Source organism: Lithobates pipiens, unplaced genomic scaffold (genome assembly GCF_037356315.1).
Source record: "Lithobates pipiens isolate NorthernLeopardFrog02 unplaced genomic scaffold, aLitPip1_a1.2 Scaffold_19, whole genome shotgun sequence".
In the NCBI taxonomy this organism is placed as follows: Eukaryota; Metazoa; Chordata; class Amphibia; order Anura; family Ranidae; genus Lithobates; species Lithobates pipiens.
Genome location: NW_027507764.1, coordinates 510,367,654 through 510,378,986, shown reverse-complemented (window position 1 = coordinate 510,378,986; position 11,333 = coordinate 510,367,654).

Genomic DNA, 11,333 nt, shown 5'->3' with positions numbered 1-11,333 from the left:
GTTATAGTGAAAATGAAGTCCTGCTAGATGACTTCAGGCTGGCCCTCTTTTTGCAGGTATAGCTGTAGCTGTAATGTAAAACATTAAAAATAAGTGTCTATACTGTTTAGAAGTCAGTAATGCTCGGCACATGCCCAGTTGCTCTCCAATTTTAGGTACTGTGTCAAAATTGTAGAGGCCAATCTGCTGACAGCCTTAAAGCAGAATTAAACACTCGTATCCTTTACAGCCAAGGAAGCTTCTGTTTGATCTGCAACTGCCATGATACTGCACATGTGATCAGTTATGACATTAGCCATTTCATGATTTGACAGTTTGCAAATGTGACAGTTAGCAATCCCAGCATTCTAGGCATGTAACAGTTTTTTTCAACCCAATGAATCAATGGGTTTAGTTCCGCTTAAAGTGTTTGTTACCCTGGGGGAAAAAATAAATAAATTTGATCCTGTTCCCTTAACCGCTTCCCAACCGGCGCGCGACAATGTACGTCGGCAGAATGGCATGGACAGGCAAATGGGCGTACAGGTACGTCCCTTTGAATTTGCCACCGTGCCATCGCGCGCGCGCCGGTCGGGACCTCCGTGAGTCAGATCGTGGGTCCCACGGACTCGGTCACAGTGGGGATACCTGCGATCTTCTCACGGGGAGAATACTATTAAATGGCCTCACATCACTAAATCAAGATTGAACAATGTCAATGTGCACCCTCATCCCAATTAATTGAATTGAAAAGTTAATCGAGATCTCTGGTCTCCAATCAGAGATGTCGGGGAAGTGTGAGCCGGGGGACTATTGCGGGGCACATATATGTATTACAACAATGTAAAGAGAACCGGTATTTCCATAAAAATACAATTTATTACATTACAGTTTCAGATATATGTCACAATTTCAAGGAGAAGGTGAGGTATTTTGACTAGTTTCGCTTCTCAGCTTCTTCAGGAAATTACCTACATCTAAAAGATACATTAATTTATTCATTGATAAGTATACACAATCATCATATAATAAAAATATGTTTAACAGTTCAATCAAGGAGACAATATTATAATGCGTAGTGAAAGCGGAGCCTTACCTATCTGTCCTTGCCCCTAAAAAGGCCGATAACCAGGACGAGGGAAAGAAAAGTCTTACCCGGCGACTGGGAGGGGGATAAACCCCGACAGCCGATCTACATCTAGGCAAAAATAATTATTCAATTATATTACGGGATGACATAAAAAAGGTAAAAAAGGAGGAGTGTTCTAAAAGAAAGGGAAGAAAAAAAAAAAAAGGGGGAGAAAACCAATTACCCAAAATAAGTGAAATGGTGAAAAGGTGTATATCCAAGTGACAACAATGTGGTCTGCTGTAAGGAACTGTGCGGAGAAGAAAGAAAAAGAACACCCAAATTGGTGTAATCGAAGTGTGAGCCCAATCACCATCTTCCAAAAAACAACAAAACACCTAGGGCCCTAGAGCAGCTCTGTTGTGCCTTCTTGGGTTTTTAAGTTCATTTTTGATCACGGTGTGTACACCCTGGGATGCCTATTTATCTACTAAATCAACTGATTACATTGGTAATTATTAACAGAGGGAGTGGATATATCTCCTTTTCACCCCTCTGAACACCTCGTAGTTTATTCATCTTCACTTCTCCCACCTAATTTCTAGTATCACTATCTTCACAGCCATATCAGGTTTTGCATTTACCTTTGCCATCATATGGGTTCTAGGGCCCTAGGTGTTTTGTTGTTTTTTGGAAGATGGTGATTGGGCTCACACTTCGATTACACCAATTTGGGTGTTCATTTTCTTTCTTCTCCGCACAGTTCCTTACAGCAGACCACATTGTTGTCACTTGGATATACACCTTTTCACCAATTCACTTATTTTGGGTAATTGGTTTTCTCCCCCCACCTTTTTTTTTTTTCTTCCCTTTCTTTTAGAACACTCCTCCTTTTTTATGTCATCCCGTAATATAATTGAATAATTATTTTTGCCTAGATGTAGATCGGCTGTCGGGGTTTATCCCCCTCCCAGTCGCCGGGTAAGACTTTTCTTTCCCTCGTCCTGGTTATTGGCCTTTTTAGGGGCAAGGGCAGATAGGTAAGGCTCCGCTTTCACTACGCATTATAATATTGTCTCCTTGATTGAACTGTTAAACATATTGTTATTATATGATGATTGTGTATACTTATCAATGAATAAATTAATGTATCTTTTAGATGTAGGTAATTTCCTGAAGAAGCTGAGAAGCGAAACTAGTCGAAATACCTCACCTTCCCCTTGAAATTGTGACATATATCTGAAACTGTAATGCTTTGATTTTTAATAAATTGTATTTTTATGGAAATACCGGTTCTCTTTACATTGTTGTAATACATATATGTGCCCCGCAATAGTCCCTCGGCTCACACTTCCCCGACATCTCTGATTGGAGACCAGAGATCTCGATTAACTTTTCAATTCTCACGGGGAGAAGCAGATATAAACAGCATCTCCCTGTTCTGCCTAGCAACAAGTGACACTGATCTCTGCTCCCTGTGATTGGAGCAGAGATCAGTGATCTGTAAAACACAGCCACGACCCCCACAGTTAGAAACACGCCCCTAGGACACACTTAACCCCTACACTGCCATCTCCTGGTTAACCCCATCACTGCCAGTGTCATTTACACAGGAATCAGTGCATTTGTATAGCACTGATTGCTGTATAAATGACAATGGTCCCAAAAATGTCTGATGTGTCCGCCATAATATCAGAGTCACAATAAAAATAGCTGATCGCCTCCATTACTAGTAAAAAAAATAATTGTTAATAAAAATGCCATAAAATTAGCCCCTATTTTGTAAACGCTATAACTTTTGCGCAAACCAATCAATAATCGCTTATTGCGATATTTTTTTGGGTAAAAAAAATTTAGAAGAATACGTATCGGCCTAAACTGAGGAAAAACTTTTTTTTATATATTTTTGGGGGATATTTATTATAGCAAAAAGTAAAAAATACAGAATTTTTTTCAAAATTGTCTTTTTTTTGTTTATAGCGCAAAAAAGAAAAACCACAGAGGTGATCAAATACCACCAAAAGAAAGCTCTATTTGTGGGAAAAAAAGGACATCAAATTTGATTGGGAGCCACTTCGCACGAATGTGCAATTGTCAGTTAAAGCGACGCAGTGCCGAATCGCAAAAAGTGCTCTGGTCTTAAGCCAGCAAAATGGTCCGGTCTGAAAGTGGTTAAGACCCTTTTCACACTAAAGCACCGCTATTGTGCCAGTCGCTTTTGTGGTGCTTTAGCGCTGCTTTTTAGGCGCTAGCGAGGGGTTCTTTAAGGTCACGCGACAATGTGACCTTAAGAAAATCCCCCAAAAAAACCACACATTTTGTGGCGCTTTTGATGCACTTTTAAGGTGCTTTGGAAGCGCTGCCCATTAAAGTGGTTGTAAACCCTTACAAACCACTTTGACCTACAGGTAAGCCTAGATTAAGGCTTACCTGTAGGTCCAAGCAATATCTCCTAAACCTATATGGTTTAGGACAGTGATGGAGAACCTTGGCACCCCAGATGTTTTGGAACTACATTTCCCATGATGCTCAACTACACTGCAGAGTGCATGAATATCATGGAAAATGTAGTTCCAAAACATCTGGGGTGCCAAGGTTTGCCATCACTGGTTTAGGAGATATTTGCCCGAAAACGTGCACCGCTGTCTACGGCGCATGCGCCGTAGACAGCGGCGCGCAGGCGCACTGAGCGCGGCATTCTCAGCGACGGAGCTGCCCCGCTTGTCGGCTCCCGTGCGCATGCGCGGGAGTGACGTCATCGCGGCTTCACCGAATGACAGCGGCGGAGCTGCGAGACCCCACCAACAAGATGGATGCGGCGGACTACAGGGGACAGCGGTGACTTCGCTGGCTCCTGTGTCAGGTAAGTGACACATAATGGGCTACTATGCGATGCATAGTAGTCCTATATGCTTTGCCTTTGCAGGGAATGAAAGAGGAAGTAAACTCATCAGGGTTTACTTCCTCTTTAATTTCAATGGGCAGGGGCGTTTTTGGAGAGCTTTTTACAGCGCTCCAAACCCGCCCCAAAGATGCTCCTTTCAGGACTTTTTCTAATGTCTCACAAGCGCACTATCCGTGTGTGAAAGCACTCATGTAAGTGAATGGGAGGTAGTTTTTAGAGGCTATTTCTAGCACTAAAACGCCTGAAAACTGCCTCTGTGTGAAAGGAGTCTTAAAGAGGAGGGCCGTTTAAAAAAAAAAAAAAAAAGTCAGCAGCTGCAAACACTGCAGCTGCTGATTTAATAAACACACTTACCTGTCCAGGGCGCCCGCGATGTCAGCCGCCCGAGGCCGACCCGTCCCTCGGCTCTCGGGTCCCGGCGCCGCCATTCCCTCTAAGGAAAACAGGCAGTGGAGCCTTATGGCTTCACTGCCCGTTTCCTACTGCGCATGCGCGAGTCCCGCAGCTACTGCACATGCGCGAGTCCCGCAGCGCTTTCTGAATGGGACGCGCTGTGTTCTGGAACACACAGTTCCCAGAACACAGCGCGACCCATTACCCAGAAGACGCCGCGACGAAGAGAGAAGACAGAAGATCTCCGCGGAGGAGGAAGAGGAAGATTAGGATTATGTGCCTAGCAATAGGCATTTCTGGTAAGTAAAAAAAAAAAAAAAAAAATTCATATTTTTTTTTTTAGATTTTTTTGTAATTTTTAAAAATGTTTTGTTTTCAGGGTGGCCCTTCACTTTAAGCATGTTATACAACACAGTGCTTGTGCTGTGGAATTTGGCCCCCTGTAATACCTGGCTGATCCTGCAAGTTTCTACCCTCCCCTCTGTAAACTGACCATGGTCACTGCCTTTTGGATGACATCAGCAGGGGAATCTTGGTTCTGCCCGCTGGAGCTATCAGACGGGGAGAGGAGAGAGCCGGGAGTCACGTGATTACCATGAGACACAGTTAAAACAGGTAAAAATCTTTTTTTTTTTTTTTATATAAGGTATACGCACTAGGACATAGCTTTTCATCTAACAATGGGGATGATATAAAGAACACATAGTGGCTGAACAACCACTTTAATGATTTGCTGCTGTTCAGGAGATATGGGCTTCAGCAAAATGGCAGCCTCCAGGAAGAAGAAACGAGAGCAATGCTTAACTACTTAAGGACCAAGCCTCTGTTTCCAGATTCGGTGTTTACATGGTTAAAACAGTTTTTTTATATTGTGAAAGATAATGTTACGCCGAGTAAATTGATACCCAACATGTCATGCTTCAAAATTGCGCCCACTCGTGGAATGGCGTTAAACTTTTACCCTCAAAAATCTCCATAAGCGACATTTAAAAAATTATATTCTCGATCGGGGCGATTCCTCACATGTGTGGTTTAACTACTGTTTTCATATCGGGGCGCTACTCACATATGCGTTCGCTTCTGCGCGCGGAGTGTTTTAAAAAAAAAAATCTTATTTATTTGACTTGATTTATTTCTATTTACACTGTATATATAAAAAAAAAAATAATAATAATTGGATCACTTTTATTCCTATTACAAGGAATGTAATAGAAAAAAGCATGACAGGTCCTCTTAAATATGAGATCTGGCATCAAAAAGTCCTCAGATCTCATATTTGGACTTAAATGCAATAAAAAAAAAATTTAATTTGAAAAAATTACATTGAAAAAATGTGCCTTTAAGAGGTATGGGCGGAAGTGACGTTTTGACGTTCCTTCCGCCCTCCTATGGTATAGAGACGGGTGGGGGCAATCTTAGCCTTACTCGTCTCCATACCATAGAGAAGGCAGGTCCCGGCGGCTTCGGTAAGCGGCGGTGGGAGGGGGGGTGTCACCTCTCCCACTGCCAATAACTGTGATCTTGCGGCGAACCTGCCACGGAGACCACCAATATTGTACACACGACCGGCCCCCGAAGAGATAGATATCTTGGTTGTGGCAGCAGCTGCTGCCGTTACTGAGATATAGGGCTGCAACTAACGATTATTTTCATAATCGATTAGTTGGCCGATTATTGTTTCGATTAATCGGTTAATAACCTTAGAAAACATTGTGGTGTATAATTTAGTTAATATGTAAAGTTTTTTTAAAAAGGCAATTTTTTCTTAAATATCTCTATATTTAATGGTAACTATAAATAACCAACTATATGGTTAGGGAGCAAAATATCTAATCCACTCTGAGAATAACATACAGAGGGGATATATACTGTATATACTATTAGAGGATATATATACTGTATATACTATTAGAGAAGAGGTATACTGTATATACTGTATTTGCTGGCGTATAAGACTACCTTTTACACTTAAAAAAAATGCCCAAAAATCGGGGGTCGTCTTATACGCCGGGTATACAGGTATACAATGCTGCCCGATGGATGTCAGCCCCCAAAATGTCTGCTAATACTGTATGTGGTTTTAACTACAAACAGTATACGCCATTGAGCCAATCCCGGCGAGCAATGTATTCTATTAATGAATACAGAGCCTGCTTGGATTGGAGTAACAACCTCTGCCAATCCAAGCAGGCTACATAGAGTAGCCTGCTCGGATTGGCTTTGAGAGAGAGAGAGAGAGGCAAGGGCTGGTGATGCTACAGCCTCTGCCAATCCAAGCAGGCGTTGTATTCATTAAAATAATACACCACTCACCATACTTCCTTGGGTAAATCCATTCACTGATCTCCTACTACTATACATCCTGCTGTTTGCCTTTCAAGTCCCAGGCACCCAAGAGGGACAGGTAAATCTGGGACATATGACAGGGGGGTTATTAAATGCATTTTGGTGGACAATTCCCATAGAATGTAACCCAAAAGTGGTATAGGTTTGGTTAGTGAAAAATTCTACTTTCCAGAGTTGTGGCATTCAATAGATATCTGTTTGTGTTATTATTGTTTGATTTACTTTATGACATAACACAGCATCGCGTATGAGTAGTTGGCATTCTTGCTTTGTATTTTTTAATCGTTCTAATGTTTTTTTAAAATGGTGTTGCCTCAGAAAGGGGGTAGTCTTATACCACGAGTATTGCCCAAAACCTATGTTTTCACTTGAAAAATAGGGGGTCGTCTTATACGCCCAGTCGTCTTATACGCCGGCAAATACGGTACCATTATAGGAGATTTATACTGTATATACTATTAGAAGAAATATACTGTATATACTATTAGAGGGGATATATACTGCATATACTATTAGAGGATATATACTGCATACACTATTAGAGGGATAAATACGGCATATACTATTAGAGGGGATATACAGTGGTGTGAAAAAGTGTTTGCCCCCTTCCTCAATTCCTGTTCCTTTGCATGTTTGTCACACTTAAGTGTTTCGGAACATCAAACCAATTTAAACAATAGTCAAGGACAACACAAGTAAACACAAAATGCAATTTGTAAATGAAGGTGTTTATTATTAAAGGTGAAAAAAAATCCAAACCATCATGGCCCTGTGTGAAAAAGTGATTGCCCCCTAAACCTAATAACTGGTTGGGCCACCCTTAGCAGCAACAACTGCAACCAAGCGTTTGCGATAACGTGCAATGAGGCTTTTACAGCGTCCTGGAGGAATTTTGGCCCACTCATCTTTGCAGAATTGTCCTAATTCAGTTACATTAGAGGGTTTTCGAGCATGAACGGCCTTTTTAAGGTCATACCACAACATCTCAATAGGATTCAGGTCAGGACTTTGGCTAGGCCACTCCAAAGTCTTCATTTTGTTTTTCTTCAGCCATTCGGTGGTGGACTTGCTGGTGTGTTTAGGATCATTGTCCTGCTGCAGAACCCAAGTTCGTTTCAGCTTGAGTACACGAACAGATGGTCGGACATTCTCCTTCAGGATCTCTTGGTAGACAGCAGAATTCATAGTTCCTTTTATCACGGCAAGTCTTCCAGGTCCTGAAGCAGCAAAACAGCCCCAGACCATCACACTACCACCACCATATTTTACTGTTGGTATAATGTTCTTTTTATGAAATGCAGTGTTCCTTCTACGCCAGATATACTTGGACACACACCTTCCAAAGAGTTCCACTTTTGTCTCATCGGTCCACAGAATGTTGTCCCAAAAGTCTTGGGGATCATCAAGATGTGTTGTGGAGAAATTGAGACGAGCTTTGATGTTCTTTTTGCTCAGCAGTGGTTTTCTCCTTGGAACTCTGCCATGCAGGCCATTTTTGCCCAGTCTTTTCCTGATGGTGGAGGCATGAACGCTGACCTTAACTGAGGCAAGTGAGGCCTGCAGTTCCTTGGACGTTGTTGTGGGGTCTTTTGTGACCTCTTGGATGAGTCGTCGCTGCGCTCTTGGGGTAATTTTGGGCGGCCGGCCACTCCTGGGAAGGTTCACCACTGTTCCATGTCTTCGCCATTTGTGGATAATGGCCCTCACTGTGGTTCGCTGGATTCCCAAAGCTTTGGAAATGGCTTTATAACCCTTTCCAGACTGATAGATCTCAATTACTTTCTTTCTCAATTGTTCCTGAATTTCTTTGGGTCTCGGCATGATGTGTAGCTTTTAAGGATCTTCTGGTGGACCTTACTGTGTCAAGCAGCTCCTATTTAAGTGATGCCTTGATTGTGAACAGGTGTGGCAATAATCAGGCCTGGGTGTGGCTAGAGAAATTGAACTCAGGTGTGGACAACCACAGTTATAGTATGTTTTAACAAGGGGGGCAATCACTTTTTCACACAGGGCCATGATGGTTTGGATTTTTTTTCACCTTTAATAATAAACACCTTCATTTACAAATTGCATTTTGTGTTTACTTTTGTTGTCCTTGACTATTGTTTAAATTGGTTTGATGTTCCGAAACACTTAAAGCGGTTCTGCACTCATAATAATACATTTGCCCATTCTGTTGCCTCTAGACCGTACATTTGATAATGCCACATGTTATAGTTTTTTATTTTCCTCCCCTGCGGCGATGGGCGGTCTCTTGCGGGGATCAGCATCATTTGCAGGAAATGATGCTGATCCCCGCAAGAGACCGCCCATCGCCGCAGGGGAGGAAAATAAAAAACTACGAATTACAAAAGGTAGATTAATAAAAAAAAAAAACATGTGGCATTATCAAATGTACGGTCTAGAGGCAACAGAATGGGCAAATGTATTATTATGAGTGCAGAACCGCTTTAAGTGTGACAAACATGCAAAAGAACAGGAAATGAGGAAGGGGGCAAACACTTTTTCACACCACTGTACTGTATATACAATTAGAGGAGAGATATAGTGTATATACCATCAAAGGAGAGATATAGTGTATATACTATTAGAGGATATATAGTGTATATACTATTAGAGGAAAGATATACTGTATATACTATTAGAGGATATATAGTGTATATACTATTAGAGGAAAGATATACTGTATATACTATTAGAGGATATATACTGCATATACTATTAAATGGTCAATCTGGTAAATATCATCAGACTCATTAACTTTAACCCCATTTTGTTACTGGCCGATTAATCGATTATGAAAATAGTAATCGATTAATTTCATAATCGATTAATTGTCGATTAATCGATTAGTTGTTTCAGCCCTACCGAGATATCCCTCTTCAAAAAATGGACGTACATTGTCGTGCGCCGGTCGTAAAGTGGTTAAGGCATTTTACAGCACACATTCATTTGGGTGGCATAATTTTTCCTTGCTAAAGAACATTATTTTTTTATCAAGTTGTAATGGGAAAGTTCCACTTTAAATGCAACTGTTTTGGGAAACTGTTAAATTGATGGGTTTAATTCTTTGTGTGTGTGTGTGCACCAAATGTGTGTACAAACCCAGTTATGACCTTGCAAATGTATATATTATCACTGTGCTGAATATAGCCTGTTCAGAGAGCAGAGCTGTGGGAGGGGCCTAGCAGGTCCATCCACTACAGGTGGCCTGTGGAAAACTACAGGAAGGGGCGGAGACAAGACAAGTCACCCTGCACAAGGGGGAGAGAGAGAGGCAGTAAGCGGTCTTTATTACAGGAAGTTGTTCCTGCAAAGAGGTAAAGTCTCACATTGGTTTACTGCAGATCTGGAAGAAACACACAAAGCACACCAAGATTCCAGGAAAAAAATACACATGCCTGTTTAGACAATATTTGCTTTTTCACAGCTTTAAGCAAGTGAAAAGTTGCTATGCTGACTTTATAATACAAACTACATTTAAAATATACACATTAAATTGATATTAAATTAAATCAGATATTGATAACATGATTTACAAGCATTTACATATTTTTTTTTGGTTGTAAATGTTTTCCTCTGAGTTTCCAAATGAAACTGCCACGCTCCTGATATACTATGCCTTGGAAAAGTATTCATACCCCTTGAAATTTTCCACATTTTGTCATGTTACAACCAAAAACCTAAATGTATTTTAGTGGGATTTTATGTGATAGACCAACACAAAGTGGCACCTAATTGTGAAGTGGAAGGAAAATGATAAATGGTTTTCAATTTTTTTACAAATATCTAAAAAAGTATGGAGTGCATTTGTATTTAGCCCTCTGTACTCCGATACCCCTAACTAGAATCTAGTTTGGATTAAAAAGAGACATCAGGGGTCTGTTTAGCCACCTGATATTTCACCAAAGCCGCCAGCAGGACTGCTTAAAAAAAAAAAAAAAAAAAAAGCAAACATTTTTTTTTTAAATTTTAAAAAATAAAATACCATCCACTGTTCTACTGATGCTGTCCTCTGCCTACCTGATGCTGTCCACTGCCACTAACCTCAGTCACACTAACACGTCCTATGCGTCACTGACACCGTCCTCTACTTCTCTACTGATGCCGTCCTCTGCTTCTCTACTGACGCCGCCCTCTGCTTCTCTACTGCCGCCGCCCTCTGCTTCTCTACTGACGCCGCCCTCTGCTTCTCTACTGACGCCGCCCTCTGCTTCTCTACTGACGCCGCCCTCTGCTTCTCTATTGACGCCACCCTCTTCTTCTCTACTGACGCCGCTCTCTTCTTCTCTACTGACGCCGCCCTCTGCTTCTCTACTGACGCCGCCCTCTGCTTCTCTACTGACGCCGCCCTCTTCTTCTCTACTGACGCTGTCCTCTGCTTCTCTACTGACGCCGTCCTCTGCTTCTCTACTGACGCCATCCACTTTTAAGGTAGGCTAAGTTTATATTTTTACAGCAAAATTTGTGTCATTTATTTTTACATTTCCCTTACTATCTAGTTAAGCTTTGCTATGTCATTTCTTTAAAAAAAAAGGGTGCTGCACCCCAGTGACCTTTAATCATTTTCATGTTGTTCAGTTAGATCTCCAACTCTCAAAGGTTGCCTACCCTTGTTTTAAACTGTGTTGCTGGGGAAAA